The sequence below is a fragment of the Protopterus annectens genome, chromosome 4.part0, assembly GCF_019279795.1.
Source record: "Protopterus annectens isolate FY-2018-M chromosome 4.part0, PAN1.0, whole genome shotgun sequence".
In the NCBI taxonomy this organism is placed as follows: Eukaryota; Metazoa; Chordata; order Ceratodontiformes; family Protopteridae; genus Protopterus; species Protopterus annectens.
The window spans coordinates 76821529-76843412 of NC_056733.1; the positions used below are offsets into that span (position 1 = coordinate 76821529).

Genomic DNA, 21884 nt, shown 5'->3' on the forward strand with positions numbered 1-21884 from the left:
TTTTCAAGGGGTTTAAATTTGTTTTTTTTTCCTTTTTTTTTTAATTTTGTTTGGGCCAGTTTTTTTGTTTCCTGTTTTTCCGGGGCCTTTTTTTATAATTCCTGTGTAAGCAATGTAAACCTTGCTTCCCAATCTTGGAGAGTGTTATGTTTACGTTCAAGTGCTTGTAACTGACCCTCTTGGTTACCCAAACATTTATTTTACGTTTGTTGACCGGGATAGTCTGACTGGATACATGTCCATTTTCAGCGGAGGCCTGGGGAGAAAAGCTCCAAGATAATATTTCACATTAAATATTTAGTAAATGCTAGTTTCAAGCAGATTACAGTCATAAGCAATGCCAGCATTTAGCACATATAGTACTAACTTATTATAAAACTCTTTACAAAACATAACATTATATAGTACTAACTTATTATAAAACACTTTACAAAACATAGCATTATTTTCAAAGTTAAACGTACATAACATTACATTCAGGTTAAAGACACACTGAGCAGCAGTTATACAATTGATCCTTCCTGAAATGGAGTGGTAGAAAAAAGTTGGAAGTAGTTGAAGGTAAGAAATAGAGAGGTTACTAGTCGGCGTTAGTGCAAGGACATAACTAATGAGTTTTGAAGTATTTCTTGAGTTTGTTTTTGAATTGAGTTAGTGAGGGTTCTAGGGTCAAGTCATCTGGGAGTCTGTTCCATATTTTTCCAACAGAGTTGGCAAACCGAGAGACCCCAGCTGAGTAGTTGGATTTGTATGTTTGAACTAGGAGTCTAGTGGATGATCGCAGTGGTTGGGTTCTGGTGTAGGGGCTGATAATAATTTTTAGTGCAGGTGTATTTTCTGGTTGGTAAAGTACTTTATGTGCCACTATTAGCTGGAAAACTAAAAATAAATGACCATCTGATGAAGTCTACTTGTAAAAGACGAAAACGCATTGTTATAAGTGAAGGCGTTTATGTGGTGGAGTTTTATGTTCGTATATAGTATTTTGAATAAAACTGTCGAATTAACTGGTCTTTGGGTCTCCGCTCTGTTTGCTCTGCATTTTTTGTTTGGATTATTAGTCGCCACTATTAGCTGGGTGAACTGCAGTAGGCTTGGTAGTTCAAGCCATCCTAGGCAATTTAGGTTGTGACAGTGGTGTGTCTGGTAGGCTGTGCCAATAGCAAATCTGGCAATGTGGTTATAGCAGGATGATAGTTTATTAAGATCTGTTTTATTTAAGCTGGAGAATAGAGGTGAGGCATAGAAAAGAGTTGATAGCAGATGGGAATGGGCAATTGCAGTTCTAGCAAGTGGAGTAAGGAAAGGTTTGATTCTGTAGAGAGAGACACATTTTTTATTAATGGTTTTGATAGTTTAATATGTGCATCAAGCTTCAGGTCGTTATCAACTATGACACCCAGTAGTTTAGTTTGGGCTTCTGGGGAGATGATAGTGCCATTGCTAGCAGTTATGTTGAAGGATGGCAGGGGATCCTGTATGTGGGGGAGAAGAGGAGCAACTTAGTTTTGTTGGGGTTTAGGATTAGATGTTGATTGGAGAGCCATTTTTCCACTGTATTGAAGGTATTTTGGGTTGATGTGAATAAAGTCGCTGGTGAGGTGTCAGAACAAATCAAGGTGGAGTCATCCGCATATTGAATGCAGGTAGCGTCTGGGATGACTGAATGAAGGTTATTGATAAAGATGGAGAAAAGAAGGTGCGCTAGTATTGAGCCCTGGGGGACTCCTAATGTGACGGGTAGGCGAGATAGCTAGTCCTGCCATCGGACTGCCTGTTGCCTGCCCTGCAAGTGGGATTGAAACCATTTGAGTGCATGGTTGTTTACGGAGAAGGCCTTCAAGGTATTTATAAGCATTTTGTGGTCAACCATGTCAAAAGCCTTGGAGAGCTCTAGAAAAAGTGCTGAGGATAGTTTATTATTGTGGTTGTGGTTAATGACGTTAGAGAAAGAGGAAGGCAGTAGTAGTACTGTGGTGTGGCTTAAAGCCATGCTGAAAGTTGGACAACAGCATGTTCTGTGTGAGGTAGTGCATGAGCTGTATGTGTGCACACTTCTCCATAATTTTAGCTAGAGGTGACAGAATAGCTAATGGTCTAAAGTTTGACAATTCAGCGGAACTGCCTCCTTTATGGAGAGGTATGTCATGGGAGATTTTCCATATAGTGAGTACAGTAGCGTCAGATATAGTTCTGTTGATCAGGATTGAGATGGCTATGCTATGGTGTCAGCAGCCTTTTGCAGATAGTCTGCTGGGAGGAGGTTGGCAGCCAGGGTGGTGGGTCTTAGTATCTTAAGTAGGGCATGAATAAGTTGAGAAGGAACAGATTGGAAGGCAAAGTATGTTTGGGTGCTAGGTGTGGCTACATTAATTAGAATTAGAGCCATTGGGAGAGAGTTGGCTGGCTAGAGACTGGATAGTCTCTGTGAAGAAGCTGTTGAAGTTATTAGCAATGTCTACTGGGGATTTTCGTTGGGGGTGCAGTGGCGGTTTGGCCTGGGTGGAGTAGTTTGTTTATTCCTGCCCAGAACTTTTGAGGTTTGTTTTGGTGTTTTTGCAGTAGATGGTAGTAGTGGTTCTTTGTCTAAGGTTATGGATTTTTTGGTGTCATTCCTTACCTGTATGAATCTTGGTTGATAAAGTGGGGCTTTTGTTTTTCCATAGGTGGCCCATGCTTTGTTTCTGAGTGAAGTTTTGGTATCTTTAGAACGCCATGGTGCAGTATTAATTTTGGTTCTAATAGAGCGGCTGGGAGCATGGGAGTTAAGAATAGCAAGGAATTTGATGTTAAAGTATGCTACTGCTTCATCTAGGGGGAGACATTTTAGTACTGACCAGTTGCATGCCTTAAGTTCATTTTGAAACTTGGTGAGAATAAAATTCTTGTTTCTTAATGTTCTGTAGGTGGGTTGTTAGGAGCAGTCTACTTTGAGCTTGATTACATAGGTGAGAGAACAGTGGTCACTTAGGTAATCAGGCAAAGTGCCTGATTTATAAGATTGAAAATGTGTATTGACGAGTATCCAGTCTAGGGTACTTGCCTTGTTATTGGGTTTTCCTGTCCTGGTGGGGGAGGTTATGATTTGAGTAAATCCATAGAGGTTTATGTGGGTTGTGGGGCTTTCAAACGAGCAAGTGTTCCAGTCAATGTTGAAATCCCCAAGAACAATTGTTTCTTGGGGGGTAGTTATTGGATAACCAATATAAGAAGTCTTCTAAGGTTTCTGTGTTCCTCCCTGGGGGAATGTAGACACAGACAATGTTTACATTTTTCTTTTTGTTAATTTGTAGTTTTGAGATAAGAATTTCAGCATTATTGAACTGGGGTGGTTGTTGGACGTCTATGCTGACAGGGTAGACTTGTAAAGTATGGATACCCCACCACTCTTTCTGGTGGTACAGTCTAGTCGAAACATACTATACCCTGGTGCTAGAATCTCATGGTCCTTGTTGGTAGGCTTTAGCCACTTTTCTGTTGGGCATAATATATCTGGGAAATGAACAGCTAAGAGGGCATGCAGGTGCTGAGTTTTATTTATGCTCCTAATGTTTAGATGGCAGGCCAGCAGTGAATTAGGAGTTCTATTTTTTGGAGCTATGGTGGTAGGGGATAAAAGAGGATTAGGGCCAATAAGGTGGGGATGGACCAGGGTTTGGCTGGATGTCACCATAGTTTGTGAGGTTGTAGTGTATCCTGAGTATGAGTTTTAAGATTTTTAATAAAGTTTTGTAATAGTGTCTAGTTTTTAGGACTAATGTAACTAGGTCTAATAAGATGGTAGTATTTAGGGGTTAAGGAGGTACGCATGAGGGGAGTGAGTAAGGGTGTGCATTATCTGTTGTAGATGGGATGGATGTTTGGAATTTAGGTTAGTGGAAACTTGGGTGATCCTGATATTCGTAGGTGGTTAGGAGATATGGGATGAGTAAAAGGGGTAGAAGTAGAGTTAATGAGATTATTTTGAGTGATAGCATACCTACTGAATGAGACTTGAAAGTCAGGCAAAAGGGATAGTGGAGTTTGAGGTCTGGTGGTATCAGGTTGAGGGCGGTGCTGTTGTGACAAGTTGTTACTGATTGGTTTAAAAAAGTGGGGTGTGGTCTAGTACCAATAAATGTAGCAACACCAGGGGCGGGAGGAATTTGGGGGTAGGGTGGGGTGCGAAGCAAGCCCCAGCGAAGCGAGGGCAAGCAGAGCAGAGATGAACCAATGCCTGTACTAAGTTGCAGCAGTTTAACCTGTATGAGCAAAGAGGGGGGTGGGGGAAAAGAGAAGGCAGTAGGAGTGGTTAGAGGAATACCTTGGATTGACTCCAAGACACCACAGCAGATGTAAGTTGAATATAAGGGCCTAAAATCTGCACTCAGCACTGTAATGTTACTTGCACTCAGCACTTTAAGTTTAATTATGTTTAGCAGGAAAGACAGACCAACAGTATACAATTTTGAGCCTTTTTACAAGGGTTACTTGTTCAAATGTCAGACAAGTAAGTAAAACTTTCAACAGGAATCTGTGTCTGAGTGTTAGAAAGCCAGAGAGGTACAAGTTATACCTGTAAAAATTTAGGGTCAAGAGACAAATGTAAGAGTCTGTGTACCTGTTACAGGGGAAGTAGGCAAACACTCAAGTAGAAAAGAGCCCTATGGCTGACCAAAATGGTGACTTGCTTAATTACACAGCATTGTAAGAGAAAGCTTAACAAATGCTTTTTATGTGTGTAACCTACTCTGATAAATTGCTGGGAGAAACAATTTTTGTTGTGTTTTCCAATTGCAATCCTGTAGACGCAGTTATTCAGGAGCTGTAGTATGTTAGTGTAGGTAAATGTGAAGTTCAACTAGGAAAAGAGAAAAGCAGAGATTCTTGGGTAAGCATTAAGGCAGCAACAGGCAGTTATTGTATAACAGTACATTCAGAAAGGTTTTTTTCAGTGGGTAAAGTAGCACACTTCAGAATGGATTAGGATTTATAGCTAAGAAACCTTAGCAAGAGAGCAATGCAATAAATGAACACTTGTCAGATTTTAAAGATATACCAGTAAAACTAAATCAGTCATTTACAATTATACAACTGGAAAATTGTCAGTAAAAGCAATTCAGGTAAAGCTAGCACAAGTTGTTCAGGTCATAAAAGCACTTCAATATGTGTATGCAATTTAAACATTAAAAACATAATCAGCAACTAGTAGCTCTCATACACTTTCTGTAGGTACATGTTCAGTTTAAACACTAGTATTACCACAGAAATTCAGTAAAGTCACTAGCTACTTATAGAGCTTCTGCAACAAAAATAGAGCAGCCTGTGCAGAATCAGAATTTAGCATCAGGTCATTCAGTTACAAACAAAAAGCAGTAAAAAAAAAAAATCCATTCAATGAAGAAACTTTCACTGAGTCACACCAGGTCAACCAAGGGGGGAAGAGAGAGGGAAATCCTAAGCACCTAGATTTGAAAATGATGTCTGTACTAAGTTGTAGCAGTTGTAACATTGTGAAAAAGTTGCCATAGACTGACAGATTATTCCACTCTGTCTATCCCTTTGAAAATTTTTAAAATGTTCATTTAATTTTGTTTGGAGTCTGATGATAAAGCTGAACTCCATTCTGAACAATAAGTAACAAAAGGTGTTACCAAATCAATGTCTGGGTCTTGTAAGAGCTTATCTTTGAAATCAGTAATGTCTTTTAAAAGGGTTTCAACAGTACATACAGGAGAACCCAGAAGCGCATTTGGATCAGGATACAGAGAAGATAAGGGCTATATTTCAGGGGACTTATCCCTGGATGCAACTTGTGTAACAACCTTTCTGTGGCACACTAGACAAATAGGTTTATCATCACTGTCACAAAATACACACCCTGGTCTGTACTTATAAGTTTTGACATTAGACATGTGCCAGTCATAGGTAAAAATCCATTTACACAAAGCACTGACATCAACGTTGCTTAATAAAGTACTGCATGTGCTACAGTTTTGTTTATACCGATCTTTACATCCTGTCCATACATGTGCTGGACTGTCATTACTGTCTACCTGAAAAGGTAGTTTTACATTTCATACTTTTCTGTTTTATGGCATCTATGCTGTAGAATGAGAAAGAGAATTACCAGTTTGTGTGTGGAAGGTGGCCAAGTCTTCCGCTGAGAAAGTGTGGAAAGTCCCTCGTTGATTCTCCCAAAAGGTGGTCAAACACAGCTGGAAGATTCAGCTGTGTGAATGTACAGGACCTGTGGAACTTGCAGAGATGCACTGTTCTGCTACTGAATACTGTGCATAAGGAGGCAAACGTTTGCACTGCAACTGGACGTACTAACTGAATAAAATGAAAAAGAGGCTGTAGTTGTCACAAGGAGAAACCATTCGGTCCGTCAACTGTGGCTCGCCATTGAAAAATTATATACATGTCTTCTGTTGGTTTCTTGCTGTTACTTACATTTGCATGCAAGCATGCCACAGTATATTAACTCTTAGTATGACCAACTACTTTAATACTGTATTGTACTAAGTACAATAAATACACTGAGACAAACTGCTTCAGTTAGTATGACTTTACTGTTACATTTTCTTTTGGATCTACAAGCATGCAATACAGAAGCTGTCAGCTCTCTATGGCAAATTCCCAAAGCTTGTTTATACACACTCATTTATACCAAAAAGTCTGATATTTTTTCTCAGTCTGACGTATTACAATATTCCTTTGTATAACACTTTTCTTTGTTCTAATTTATGATTTGTCCTTGATTCTTTCAAGTTCGGTGGTCCGAGGAAACACCGTTATCTGAAACGTGGTGTTCCAGCACTATCTGAAACTTGATGTTCCAACTTTATCTTGCTTGATGTTACATCTCTTTACTTCAGTGATGTCCTTCCAGCAGCCATCTGCGCAGTTATTTTTACAGACTTTGTTTCTCAGTAACATATTCCTTTACATGGATGCCAATATCTACTTAAGCTATATATACTTGCCAGCACACTTATTATTTTTCTGCATTTTATACTATTCCTAAATTAACCCTTTATATTTTATATCATTCTTGCAGCTTTTTATTCAAGCTAATAATCATGCTAGCAACAGTTTTGAAAAGACAGTAAATATACTAAATAAAATAGAATACTATTATTCTTTCAGATATCTTCTAAGTTCATAACATTAGTTTTTGATGAACCAGTTAACAATACATAAGAAATTCTGTTTTTTTTCCTGTTCAGCCCATCAGTGAACTATTTGTAATATTTTTATTTTAAACAAGAAACATTTTTATTGAATTATCATACATGACATAGCAGTTATACATTTATATAAATGACAACAAGTTATATTGACATATTTTCAGTTGCAAACATTATAGATCACATATAATGTTCTATATAGTTATTGTCAGTCATTCAACTCTAGTCTTCCCTTAAAATTCCTCCCCCAAAACATTATTCTGCATGTATTGTTTCCACAATTCGCATTTTTATTTGTAATTCATTTGTACCCTTTTCTAAAGAGCCCTCTTCAAAACACTTGTAATAGTGATAGAGAAAAAACTCCAGTGCTTCAGAATATTTTAATAAATGCAATTTTTAAAAGATTAGCATTAATATAATTTGATGCCATAGGAGAACAATATGAAATTAAAAGCTTTGTGTGGATATATATATATATATATATATATATATATAAAAACATAATGGGGGGGTTTGACTAACTGCATGGTCGATGAGATGACGTTTGACTCGTACATGAAAACACGCACAGGCTGTGTATGTATGTGTAGATATATATATATATATATATATATATATATATTTGTGTGTGATCATACATGCATATAAAAATACACACTAATTATTATTAGCTAAAATTTGTATGGATTGCAGTCCTTTACATTCTTTTCTGTTGCGTTTAAGTAAATATATATCCTTTCTTATAGCATCATACAAGGGATCTAAACTAGTAAATAATTACTTTAAGGGTGGGCGGGGTAACATAGATGAACCTGCTTTCACCTGTACCTGGATAACTAATCTCTGCTTTTTTCTTAATGCCATAAGTGGATGCTAAAGAAGAGGTAATAGATTTTCATTTTATATATAGTTTGTGGGGAAATAAAACCGTGGGTTGTGATATGCAATTTCTCATCAATATAATCTTATTGCATACATTATCTATGGTTTAATATCATAATCTCGAGTTGAGATGCACGCAGATGGAAAATTCAAAACACGATGTTCAAATTTTCATCTGGCCGAACATCTCAATGTTCGAAAGTTTATATTGGCGAATGCATTGTGCGTTCGCTAATATAAATTCGAAGAACTGTCCAGAGATAGCGGTACAATGCGGTTTGGGAAATTCATCCCTTTCCTCACTATAGTGCGATTTTGGAGTTGGAATATATAGTTAGCAGGGGGTGTGGGGGGCTTGCCCCCTTGCAAAAATGTGAAGTTAGGTATAGTTGTTTACTTTATGTAAGCTCCTATACGGACATCACGTGATGTATTCAGAGACCATGTCGAATCTGCTGAATTCGTTCAGCTGATTCGACATTGTGACTTGTTCTTTATTTTGACTTTCGAGTTTTGTTTTCGATGTGTCGAACGGAAATTATTTTACTGTTCGACATATTGATAGTAAACCATTATCTACAGACACACACATATATGGTTCCCTTTCAGAAGGTCAAATGGCCGAAATCTCGAAATGCATATGGTCGAGACCAAATGCTCGAAATTTCAGAAGCTCAACCGTCTAAATGGGGATAGGCATACAGCACAGAATGGGAGATTTCCCTTTTTGCGCTGTAGTGCGATCTCGGAGTTGGTATAAATAAGTAGCAGGGGGTGTGGGGGGCTTGCCCCCCTGCAGAAACATTTTGTGTTACGTCCCCCCCTTTCAGAAGGTCGAGCTTCTGAAATTCGAGCATATGGCTTCGGCCATATGCATTTCGAGATTTCAGTCGTTCGACCTTCTGAAGGGGAACCAAAAAATAAATAAATATATAAATATATATATATATATAAATATATATATATATATATATCTATCTATACATATATATATATATATATATATATATATATATATATAGTACATTTTGTTTAATCAAATTAAACTATTAATAGTGTCATCATAAGCAGGTTTTGTTATGGATTCAGGATATTTTATAAATCCTGAATATTGTAATTGTTGGTTAATGAAGCTTTATGTTGTTTAACAATGTATTTGAGGATTCATTTGTTTTATGAAAGAATAGCTGTTCAAAGAAGGTCTCTCATGGCAAGAAGGACTAGATTACTGCAGAGGAGACTGTAAGTGGCAAAGAACAGAGAAAGGGCTACTAGTCTGCCTAGATAAAGAAGTCTTGATCACCAATTTTTGGTTTTAAATCTCTGAAGTATCTTAAGCTTACTGATATGTTTAAACAAATTAATGGCAGAAAGCTGTTTTATTCCGTAATGGTTATGATGAGATGTTTTAAGTGGAATTAAGACTTCTGTCTGTCTTGCATATATTCTTTAGATCCAAAGAAGGGTTTTTCAAGTATTATGGAAACATGATTGACAAAAAATCTTGATATTCTGGGAGTATATTTTATTACTGAAAAAATGATTTATTAATGTAGTTGAGTGTTGCCAAGTCCAACACTGTATTGTTTTACATTGCATGGGAAATTCCCTCCTCCTAAGCTGCAGATTCCAGTTAATTTTAGGAAATTACTTTATTTAGCTTTTCATGTTTCTTTTGTTCATGGTTTTTCTGATCAACAAAACTCCATTGGATAGCTCTGTTAACTATACAATGATGTGGACAAGGGAAGGATTTTAAAAATAGTCTCTTCCATTGAGTTTTTCAATCTCAGCATTATTATGGTAATGAGATGCGAGTTTCAGGGGGTCTTGTCCCCTGGAGAGGAAAAAAAAAGTGTGCATTTTAGTAGTTTTATACCCGCGGTGGTGGTGGTGCTGCGGTAGCGCTGTCGCCTCACAGTAAGACGCTGTCTGGTTCGATTCTCAGCTAGAGTGTCTTCTGCGTGGAGACATGCGTGAATGGGCGTACCTTCATTGAATGTTGTGCGTCAGGCCTAGCAAGCCGGTACATAAAAATCAGCTACCAATCATTAGCGGACCGGAGTTCCGCTGTGGCGACCCCTAACCGGGAAAAGCCGAAAGACACAAACAAATGTTCCTTAGATGTTATGCTTTGACACAGTGACCACAATAAAATAAGTAGTAATAATTACAAATACTGAGCATACTCGCTTAAGGTCAGTGGGTGGGATTTGCCATTTTAAAAAAGCAGAGTTGAGATTGCCTGAGTTGTTTTTTTTTCCCCAAATAAGAGAGGTTCAGACTAGTTTAAATTTTATGAGTGACATGGAAGCCAGTAGAAATGTCATCACCAAATTTCCTCTACTGATAAGAATGAAGTGATCCAGGTAGCTTGATACTGCTGAGTTGCAAGTGATCCAAGTAGCTCGATACTGCTGAGTTGCAAGCTAAGTCCTTAAAGGTAAAATAAATGTCTTAAGTTCAATTAAATACCCGGAGGCTGAGTCAAAATTGTTAAAGGGTGGCTGAGGTTTCTTTAATGGAAGAGTATATGACTGGAAGTGCAGTATCTTGACTATATCTATGTATTGAGTTCCTATTGTATAAGAAGTAAAAGGCAGATGTTCATTGTGTTTCACTGTTGCAGTCCTAACCAATGGGTTATCCGGCTCCTGGTAGCCCTCGATCAGCCAGAATACCAAAGGTAAGTAAAAATGACGTCAACTAGCAGTTGTAAAAGACGTCATTGCGTCCGATACAAAAGGAGGCAGCCAACGTCACTTCCTCAGTCTTCCTTGCCACATAGCCTGAAGCAGAAGCATTTCTTGCATGAGTGCCGGTCGGCAGTTTACCTTTTGTGTTTCCAACTACGAAGTTGAAGTCAACTACAGCTAAGTGTACCCCATTGGGGATCCTCTTTTCTTGCCTTAATGAATGTCAGAAAAGTTTAATAATTGTCTTACCTGTGGAAAGCAGATTCCCCATAGAGATTTTCATTCCTATTGTATTATTTGTTTAGTCCTTGACCACGACGTTCCTAATTGTGATCTTTGTGCTTCCTTTAATCGGTGTACTATTCGTCGTCGGGCTAAGCTTTTAGCTAAGCATTTTGGAGTTTGGCCTGAGTTTGCCAGTATGGCGTCCGCTGGTCTTCAGGCTTTGGATATCCACAAGAAGCGTAAGGATAAGGACCGCGAGAGGCTTCCGAAGGTCATGTCCTTGGATGATGATAGGTTGGTCGCCAGTCATGCGGTATCCAGTGAGGCACCTTTGCAGCCCCTGCAGCCTGCAGATTGTCAACTGCAAGCCTCGGTTGAGAGCATTTCTGAGGTCCCCAGGCCTTCAGTATCCATTTTCCCTTTTGACCTTCTACCTATTGCCTCTTCAGCTGGATCCAGAGCTGCGAAGCTGACTCCGGTGTCCAAGACCTCAGTTCTTCGTTCAGACAGCAGCTCATACCGACGACTTCGGCTGCGACTTTGGCGGTTGCCAGGCCTCCCGAGTCCTTTAGACTCGCAGTTAAATCTTCCAGTCGTAAGCCTGTGAAGAAACAGGCTCCAGTTTCCTCTCATTCCCCTCATTTTCAAATGGTTAAAATGGCTGATTACCTTTTGACTTTTATTAGGGGTTCACAGCCTCCTCCTTCAAAAAGAGGTAGGGATGTCTCTCCTGAGGCTTTGTCCTTTTCAGGTTCAGATACTTCTAGTATTTCTGTGGTTGAAGAAGTTTCTCAAGCTTTCTCTCCTTTTGAGGATTCAGACACAGAGGAGTCCATCCCTTCTGCTTCTCCTCCAGAAGATTTCTCTTTTGGTGATACTTTAAATACTCTCAGGGAACATTTTAAATGGGAAAGTCAGGATTACCCCCTTTCTAAGAAAAGGATTAGGGAGTTTTTGGATTTGCCTCAGCATAAGCCTTTCACTATTCCTCCTGTGTTGGAAGTGGTTGATGTTTTTCTGGAAAATTCCTTGAGTCCATATTCAGTTCCTCCTGCTCCCAGGAAACCTGACAGGTACTATAGAGTTCCTGATTCTCATTTGTTTCTTTTCAGGAATCTGTTGGCTGATCCAGAGGTTATTTCTCAAGGCCCTAAAGGAGTTAAGGCCAGTGTCACTAAAAATCCTGTTCCTTCCGACAGGGAATCTAGGAACCTAGATAGGTGGGGTAAAAAAGTTTATACCTCTGCCACTTTTGCTATTAGGTCTACTAATTGTCTTTTTCATATGCTGAAGTACCAGCAGCACACCTTGGAAGCTATTAAGTCTAGGAATAACAGGTGTGCCTCAATTGGCGGAGAGTAAGGATATGCAGGATTTGCTGAATTCTGCCAGTCTAGTCAATAAACATTCATTACATTGTAGTTTTGACATTCTAGAAGCCTCCTGTAGGGCTACAGCTATTGGCTCTGTTATTAGAAGGCACGCTTGGCTCAGGGAGCAGCCCCTACCAGAGCCTGTTAAGGCTAAGCTTTTAGATGTACCGTGGCATAAGGACAGTCTTTTTGGCAGCAAAGCAGTGGAAGTGCTCAAGAAGATGGAAGACAAGGCCAAGTCTATGCAGACAGTTAAGACTTTCTGCAAGTTCAGCCTCCTCGCTTCAGCAGGAATTACCCTTCTTGGGAGTCTGATGTTCCATGATACTAGCAGACAGGGCCATTCTAGGACTAGAGGTTACAAATCTTCTAGGGGGTAGGGGGCTACCTCTCAAAGGTCTAAGAGTTGGCAGGCTTCCTCTTCAATGGCAGGAAGTTCTAAACCTGCATCTCAATCTAAACATTTTCAATGACTCTGTCCAACTTCTGCCTGTTCTTGCCTGCCCGGAGAGTCCATTGGGGGAAGGTTGGCCCCGTTTGCAAATGTTTGGGCCACCATCATGGATGACAAATGGGTATGCAGTACTGTATCCCTAGGGCTCAAGTTTTCTTTCCACACCTTTCCAGTTCCCAAAGGCTTCCTGGACGCTCCTCCAAACCAAAGGGCAGAAGTAGAAAAGTACATTTTGTCTGTTACATCTGGGAGCAATAGAAATCAGTTCCTGCTCAGCAGGTAGGCCAGGGATTCTATTCCAGATTTTTTCTAGTTCCAAAAAAAAGGCACCTGGCATCCTATCCTGGATCTATCCATCCTGAACAGTTTCTTGATAATTCCAAAGTTCAAAATGCTCACTCTGCATCAGTTACTGCCAATGTTAGAAAAGGATTCCTGGCTGGTAACATTGGATCTCAAAGAAGCTTATCTGCACATCCCTATCAGGGAAAGTTGCAGGCAATACCTTCGTTTCAGGGTGGGCAAGCAACATTCTCTGTGCTGCCCTTTGGCTTATCTACTGCTCCAAGAGTTTTCATGAAGTGCATGGTTCCAATCATTGCTTTTTTCAGGCAAAAGAAAATTCAGATTTATCCATACTTGGACGACTGTCTAATTCAAGCAAATTCTCAGGAACAGCTGCTAAAGGAACTAGAATTTGTAAAGACTCTCCTCTCTTCCTTGGGTTACACACTCAATGTGGAAAAATAAAAAATGGTGCCATCCAAAGAGATTACATTCCTGGGAGCTAGTCTGAACACAGCCACCCAAATGATGCATCTCACCCAGGAGAAGCAGACAACTCTTTCAAATTACTTCAAGGATTTGGCAAGCCTGTCCCAGCTCCCTGCAAGGAAATATCTGCAAGCTCTGGGCTCCATGGCCTCTTGCATTCTCATGATTCCCTATGCAAAACTGCATATGAGGAAATTGGTGTCCGCACACACAGGACTCGGATGTGATAATTCCTCTGCTTCTATGTCTGCGGACAGAGTTTTTTTTGGTTGGCAACAGCCTGTCTACAGAACAAAGGCATGCCTTTTCGCCCACCCCTGGCCACTCAAGTTCTTACCACAGACACATCGGACTATGGCTGGATGGCAGATGCATACAGGAAGTTGGAATGCCCAGCAGATGCACCTGCACATAAATTTAAAGGAGTTGATGGCAGTCCAGCAGGCTTTACTAGCTTTCAAGCATCTTCTTTCTCCAGGGACCCTTCTTGTCAGGACAAACAACACCACAGTCATGTGGTACATCATCAAGCAGGGAGGGACTCATTCTTACCTCCTGTGCAGACAGAGCATGAGTCTTTGGTCCATAGCAGCATCTCTGGGCCTGCATCTCCTAGCTCAGTTTCTTCCAGGAAGGCTCAGTGTTTTGGCAGATCAGTTGAGCAGACAGACCCTGGATCCTCATGAGTGGCAGCTGAACAGAGCAGTTTTTTACAGCATCATCCAACATTGGGGCACTCCTCAAGTGGATCTCTTCTCTCCAGACAACCATCTTCTACCTCTTTTTTTTGCACCAGACAGCATCGCAGCAAAGCCTGGAGAGTGGATGCTCTGTCCTTCCCTTGGACGCTGCTGTCAGTTTATGCCTTCCCTCCTCTTCTTCCCAGAGTATTATTGAAGATCAGGGACGAACGACCATGGACTATTCTCATAGCTCCATATTGGCCCAGGCAGCATTGGTATCCACTGCTTCACAGTCTCTCCCAATTTCCTCCTTGGCGTCTTCCTCTGAGGCCAGATCTTTTGGTTCAGGAAGGGGGAAACATTCTACATCCTCATCTTCAGTCACTCGATTTGGCAACTTGGCTCATTGTATGACTCCATCCTATTCTTCCCTGTCCCAGCAGGTGGTTGATTTGCTGAAGGAGGCCAGGAGGCCTAGCACTAGGAAGTCTTATGCTGGCAAGTGGGGAAGATTCTCTCTCTGGATGCAGGCTAGAGTGGTATCTTCTTCTTAGCCTACCCTTCTTCGGATCCTAGAATACCTGGCTGATTTGCTTCAGGGTGGTCTTTCTTTTTCCTCCTATCAAGATCCATGCTTCAGCCATTTCTGCTCATTGTTCTTTTGAACAACCTATTTTCTCTCATCCTCCGATGAAAATGTTTCTCAGAGGTACTTGCAACTTAAAACCTCCCAGAAGGGTGCCTTCTCCAGCCTGGGATCGTAATTTTGTCTAGAGAAACGCGCTCTTCCTCCTTTTGAGCCAGCTGCCACTGCAGATTTAAAGTTTCTCTCATGGAAGACTGCCTTCCTCTTGGCTATAACTTCAGCAAGGAGGGTTTCAGAGCTGCAGGCTTTGGCTGTGGAGCCTTTTCTTATTTTCCATGCAGATAGGGTCTCTCTGAAAACCAACCCCTCCTTTATGCCTAAGGTGGTTTCTAGCCTGACTCTTAATCAGTCCATACACCTTTGTACCTTCTTTCCTAATCCTCGAAATAGAGGTGAGAGGATCCTACATTCTCTTGATGTGCGTAGACAGCTCAACTTTTATCTGGACAGGACTAAAGACCTTCGGAAATCAGCTCAGCTATTGGTCAGCTTTGCCCCTGGAGCCCAGGCAAGGCTATTTCTAAGCAAACCATTTCTAAATTGATTGCTCATTGTATTACTTTTTATTTCTTTCATGGCAAGGTTCCTCCTCAAGGGATTAGGACCCACTCAACTAGAGCAGCTTCCACTTCTGCAGCCTTTTTAAGGGGTGTCCCTACTAAAGACATTTTGGAAGTTGCCACATGGTTTTCTGTTCACACTTTCACAAAGCATTATAATTTGCCTTTGTTTTGAAAAGCCAGGACAGGGTTTGCCACTGCTGTTCTGCAGGGCATTATCTCCAATCCTTGATTCTGTTGGTACCTCCTCCCTTTTCTCTGGGCTTTGGTAATCAACCCTTTGGTTAGGACTGCAGCAGTGAAACACGATGAACATAATTCAGTTGTGTACACTTACCATAAATGTAGATGTTCGAATGCATTCACTGCTGCAGTCCTGCTTTCCCTCCCTCCTTCCCCCTTTTCTCTTTTCCTAAGGTACAGGCTAAATTTAGTTTAAGATTTGTTTTTGGAGGGCTTCTGACCATTATGACAAGAAAGGCTGAGGAAGTGATGGCTGCCTCCTTTTATATCAGACGCCCTGACGTCCTTTACAACCGACGACAGCCGTCATTTTTACTTCCCTTTGGTATTCTGGCCAATCGAGGGCTACCGGGAGCTGGAAAATCAATTGGTTAGGACTGCAACAGTGAATACACTCTAACATCTACATTTATGGTAAGTGTACACAACTGTACTTTATAGTTTGCATAAAATTGACTTTTCTGTAACTGTAAATATGCCACAACCAAAATCCTCTGTACTGACTGAGGCAAAATTGGTGAGACATTTAATGAGGAACCATATGCAAGCCTTAAAAGTGGAAGGGCAGACTTGCGTCTCTGGTGTGTACCTGAGTGGCCATGTATAAATACCCTAAATGTCTTACTGAGAACTGTGAAAGGGTGATTGAGATACTGACTGCTACATGTAGGCCACAAATGAAGCCTTGCACAGGATCCTTACTGTCACAGTTTTCAAAGCTACATTATGTTAAAGAGAGGTGAGTAAAAACTTCTCTGCAGAGTGTAGATGTAGTAAATGTCCCTAATGTCTGAGTTTTTTTTTATTTTCATTACATTAGAAGTAAAACATGTATGTAGTTTTGCTTCACAGCTGGTTTCGTTCATTGTCTCAGTTCACAGCTGCTGTGCTTTTTGTGTGAATGTGTCCTGCCTGCATTCAATTAGGTAACTGCCATATGATCAGATTTCCTTCTGCATCTTGGAGATGCGCCATTGGATGAATTAATAGTCCTCCAAGTTACTTTCTATGCATGAGTACTGTATGTGTGTGCTTGCATGTGTGCGTGCATTTGTTCTGCAATGGACCAACTCCCTGTCCAGAATTTGTTTTCACTTTTGCTTCCCTTGATGGCCTCTAACACTCCTGCATCTCTGAAGAGGATAAAGTATGTATCACAGAATGAATCTGAAAGCAGTATAAAAACATTGGCATTTGTAGCCAGGGGTAAATTAAGGTTGGAATAATTATTGCAAATGGAAAAGCTAGGCTAGTATAAAACTTAATAAGACAAAAAGTGTATTTGTCAGTAGTTTGATAAAAAAAAAAATGTATATTTAACTATATAGTATTATGACATAACACAGCCAGCTGCATGACACACAGGAAAAGCCATTACTGCAACCCAGATCCAAGTCTGTCAGTGTGTGCAGGGTGATTTGAGTCATTTGTCAGCTCACTCATCTGGGAATGAGGGCACAGGGGAGGGCCATACATTTGGGCACACTGCAGATGTTGATTCCTGCTGAATCACACACTGAGGTGTGGTTGATAAGCCTCAATGAATTGCATGACAACCCCTTGGACAGTATGGGCGCACACAGTTGGGGAGGTTAGGTCTTAAAGGGCAAGAAATACTCCCTTGGCAGCAGCAGTGTAATGATGCCTTGATTTCCTCACTGGCCCCGAGTACGATTGGAGAGAGTCTACATAAGGGCAATTGTATTGGGTAGGTTTGGTGGCTGAAGGAGAGGTAGTGGAATTTGTTAATGGGCAACTGTGGGGAAGGGAAAAATAGGCAAAAATATCTGTAGTGTTATGAAATCAGGCCTAACAAGGGTATGTGGATATTTTCACTCCTTTTAATGTGATATAAAAACTGTCATTTTTTTACATTAAAAAAATGTCTCAGTATAGTTTTCTTGACTGTTTTTGTGAGTTTATGTTCAACGGTTTTGTAGATGTAGAACTTAAATTACATAGGGGGCAAAAACAGTTGTAATATTAAGTGATGGGGCGCTGCTTTCTTTAAGATACAGCCTGTACTTATTTCTTAAAAAAGCAGCACATTTCCACCCTACTTAATCTGTGTACCTCCTCACATACTTCTGACTGTGAAGTAATCTTCTTTTTCATACTACTTTGCTTCTGCTGCCTGTAATTATCAGCCCCATCCATGACCAGTTTTCCCATTTGTTCCCCATCACTGGGGCAAGGGTCATCAGGGGTGGTTTGAGGGTTTTTTCCCTTAGTTTCCCCATCCCTAATGCATGCATCCGGTAAGGCATAGAGAAGAGGAATATAGTGGGATGACAGTGCCCTTGATAAATTGAACCATTTACAGGCTGGGTTTAAGTCTTTAGAATGGGTAGTTCTGGTGGATGTTCCAATTGTTGGATATGCCTGGTCAGGTACATAGCAAAGGGGGCATTGTATTTAACAGGTCTGATGAATGCTGAATACAGTGAAACAATGACTTCCTTGGACCTAGATGCCATAGCTTTGTTTCAAGTTGCACAAGATAGAATGATTTCCTCACTACTGTAGACGCATGATAGTGAAAATGTAGATTATTTTCTCTTTGCCCCAAAGTCCCTGACTACTGGGTCAACTCATAGGGGTGGGTTGTCAATATGATTGCTTCCAGGGGTGGATGACTTCCTATTTTGTATTTTTTGGCATTTAGTTTTAGTTGATGACTCGGACACCAGTTTTATGTCTGTGTCAGTCCTTCCTGAGAATTTTTTTGTCGGTGGGGGGATTAAATTATTACTCCTAATTTGCAGTCATCTCCAGATTTAGTCAGCCAGAGTCCATTGACAGTGGCCTTGACTTCAGAAAGGTAAATGTCAAAAAAGGACTGGTTCCCAGGAATGATCCCTGAGGGACTGTGCTTGTGACTGTCTTTTTAGTGGTGGACTCCCCAGATCCAACTTCCAGGGTCCTGTCTGTGACCTAGCTGGCTATCTACTGGGTGACATAAGGGTTTATACCTAACCTCTTGAAACCGTCAACAATGCCTGAATGTGGGGAATTGTGTCAAATGCCTTGGCCAGGACAAAGTAGGCAATGTGAACCATTTTGCCCTCATCCATTGCTTTGGTGACTTTCTCAAAGATGCCCACCAGGTTGAGAAGGCATGGCCTGCCGTTGACTAAACCAAATTGGCTTGGTTCCAGTGTCTGGAGGTTTCCCATGTCATTATTGAGCATTTCCATGATTCTTTCCATGGCTTTGCATATGAGACTAATGACTTGTAGATCTGTAGATGGCCTACCTTTGTGTGGAGGGATGATTGATGCTGTACTGCATTCATGAAGCACAAAGCCTGTTTGAAGGCTACAGTTAAATAGCAATTCCAGAGGGCCTGATTGATCATGTTTCATGTTTATTTAGATGACATCCTGGGATTTTGTCTTGGCCCATTGATGCAGTGTGCTTGGCCTTAGAACATTAAGGACCCATTCCCTAGTGATAGCTGGGAGAGTTGTATTTGATGGTATTTTCTGAGCGAAGGTTGAGAGGGAGAAAGGGGTAAAGTCTGAGCTGAATTTGTAAGTATATTTGCTATAACTTCTGCCTCGGTATAGGTGGCTCCTTTAACAATGAGCTCTACACACAATTGCGTATTGCCTTTGAGGTTGGGAACATAGGCAAAGAGTGCCTTGTGGTCGTCTTTGGGGTGGGAGGAACCTTTTCATATCTGTTATTTACATGTACACCTTTACAATTGTTAAGTAAGCCTTTTCATTTTAAAGTGTATAACCAAGGTCAAGCCCAAGATGTTGGGTGCATTATGGGAGAAATAGCTCCTGAAGGTACTTATTGCAGTATGGTAAGAGAGAAGGTAGGATCCCAGATGACTGAAGAATAAGCATTCTAATGCCTAGGTTGAAGAACAAAGGGTATATTCACAACTGTTGGAGCTACAAGCTCCTGTCACTTTGCATGAACATTCTGGAGATGGTGTGATTGAGTATACCGAGCTATAGAAAGTAAGATGGGATATGAGCAGTGTGCATTTAAATTAAGATGCAGTGCAACCAACCTAAGGTTTGCAGTGAGACGTACAGTACAGAAGAAGCTGAGAATGCAGAATTAACCCAACTAGGCTTTCCTAGACTAGGAGAATGCTCATGACAAGGTCCCAAGAAGGTTGATTTGGGCACTCCTGGGCTGGTTTAAATTGCTGGGAAAAATGAGTAGAATTAGTGCAGAGTTTGTACAAGGACCAATGACAAGTAAGAAAGGTGCTCAGACTCTGTGCGGTTGCTAGTGGGGGGCTCAACTCTTGAGCCCAGTACTGTTTATAGGCTACATCAGCAAATAGGATGGCTCAACAAAGCTGCTAAATGCTGATATGGCAAAAAAGCAAACTCTGAATAGAAACTTCAGCAAATGCTAAACTGAAGGCACATGAGATGAAACTGAGTACAGACAAGGCAGTGGGGATGGCAGCAAACTTGGGAAATCAAAAGAAGATAAACTGAGATAGAAGGGAAAATAGTGGACTTGGTTAATTTTAGGTATGTGTGAGGTGTGGCTGAGGAGAAAGGAAACCTGAATGAGGAGATCCAAGTTAGAATTGGAGGATAGTATGTAACTGATAGCTGCCACAGAAGTTGAAACGTTAAGGTGTACAAAACAGTTGAGTGACTAGTCGCTCATGAAGCAGAAAGCTGGTCAGTGAAGTAGAAGCAACTGAGGAAGTTCATTGTGATGCCTCAGGTGGGTAATTGGATGAACACTGTGGGGCAGTCAAATAAATAGAGTGGAAGCTAAAGTAACTCCCATTTGTAAAGAAGATAAAGGAAAACCGATTATTGTGGGGGTCTTCACAAGTACAAGAAGGAAGACAATTTGGTGAAGCAGGTCTTGGAGAGGCAAAACGGGATGAGGAAATCCAACTAATAGATGGATGTATTGTATGAGAGAAGACCTGTGAAGTTGGGCATAATCACTGAAGAATTTAGGAGTGCCTCATGGACTTGAGCTCAAGTCGTCTTATTATTATTATTAAGTTAAAACGAATGCAGGCACTTAGGAAGGACTCTTCTTCTTCCAAACCAGCACTAAAATAGTTATTTTTTTCTTGATTTTGGTGACTTTGGGCAGTTTTTTGTTCGACTCTGAGTTGGACAAAACCTAGGCTCAAGGCATGTACCATTCCTTGAAGTGTGCTTTCCAAGCTCTTCATCAGCTAGCTATAGTTTTATTAAAGCTTACACAGTGTTGCGACAAGCCTCCACATGAGGGCAAAAAAAAGATGGGGTGATATAAAAATATTTGAATGCGATATGTCTACCTTAGATATATTCGTTAGCATATTTAAATAGGCACAGTCCAATTATGTAAAACTATCTCCTCTGAATTAGTATAACTATATCACTGCAAAAAATTTGTTTGTAACTGCAAACGTAAGAGAATACATGATGAACTAGTCAGGAAATGCATAAGGTTTTCCAGTGCTAAGCTGTGAGAAGAGCTCGTAGTGAAATTGAGCTAATCCAGTGCCTGTCTTTGCATGAAGCCAGTGTTAGTGTAGGAGGAAGAAATGATTACACAACAGAAAAAAATCAAAACACTGCAAAATTTATCTCTGTAGGAAAATTGTTTAACAGCAGTGGTGTGGATTTATCTTTTCTTTGTAGGTGAGCAGACTGGTTAGGGGACCCTTTTCAGTTACAACTTGAGTGCCAAGGCACAAAATTACAGAGATTTCATTCCAAAAGGAGAGCGCACAATTACATTTTGCAGAAGAGAGAAGTAAATTACATCTATATATGACAGTGTGAGCAGCATTATGACTCATTACAAAAGGTGCATCTTGCAACAGAAAAGTACTTGCTTACGAATGTTAAATAGCACATCATTGAGACTTACTAAAACATTTAGATAAGACTATTTACAAATTTACATACTCCAATATCAGAAGAAAGTACATGATGCTACTAGTTATTTTAGAGGAGAAGAGAGGGTTTAGAAGTTAAGATTGGAAAATAGCAAAATAGTAGTTATAAACATGACTGCTTTCTAGAAATAAACAAGGAGCTGAATTCATAAAAGTTATAGTGAAGTATACACCTTGAACTAATTCAGAGACCACTCTACCACAGTACTTTTGCTCGAAGATGTGCAGAATCATGGTGGACTGTCTCCATGGCCGTACTAGATTCTAATGAGGCATTCGGGGG

At 40.5% G+C, this 21884-nt stretch overlaps 1 protein-coding gene across 2 annotated transcripts in view; it reads left to right on the forward strand.

Moving 5' to 3' along the window:
• The window catches only part of RNF157 (ring finger protein 157), a 1565029-nt gene that overhangs the window by 843170 nt on the left and 699975 nt on the right, over positions 1-21884 (forward strand). The gene's annotated exons all lie outside the window — the stretch shown is intronic.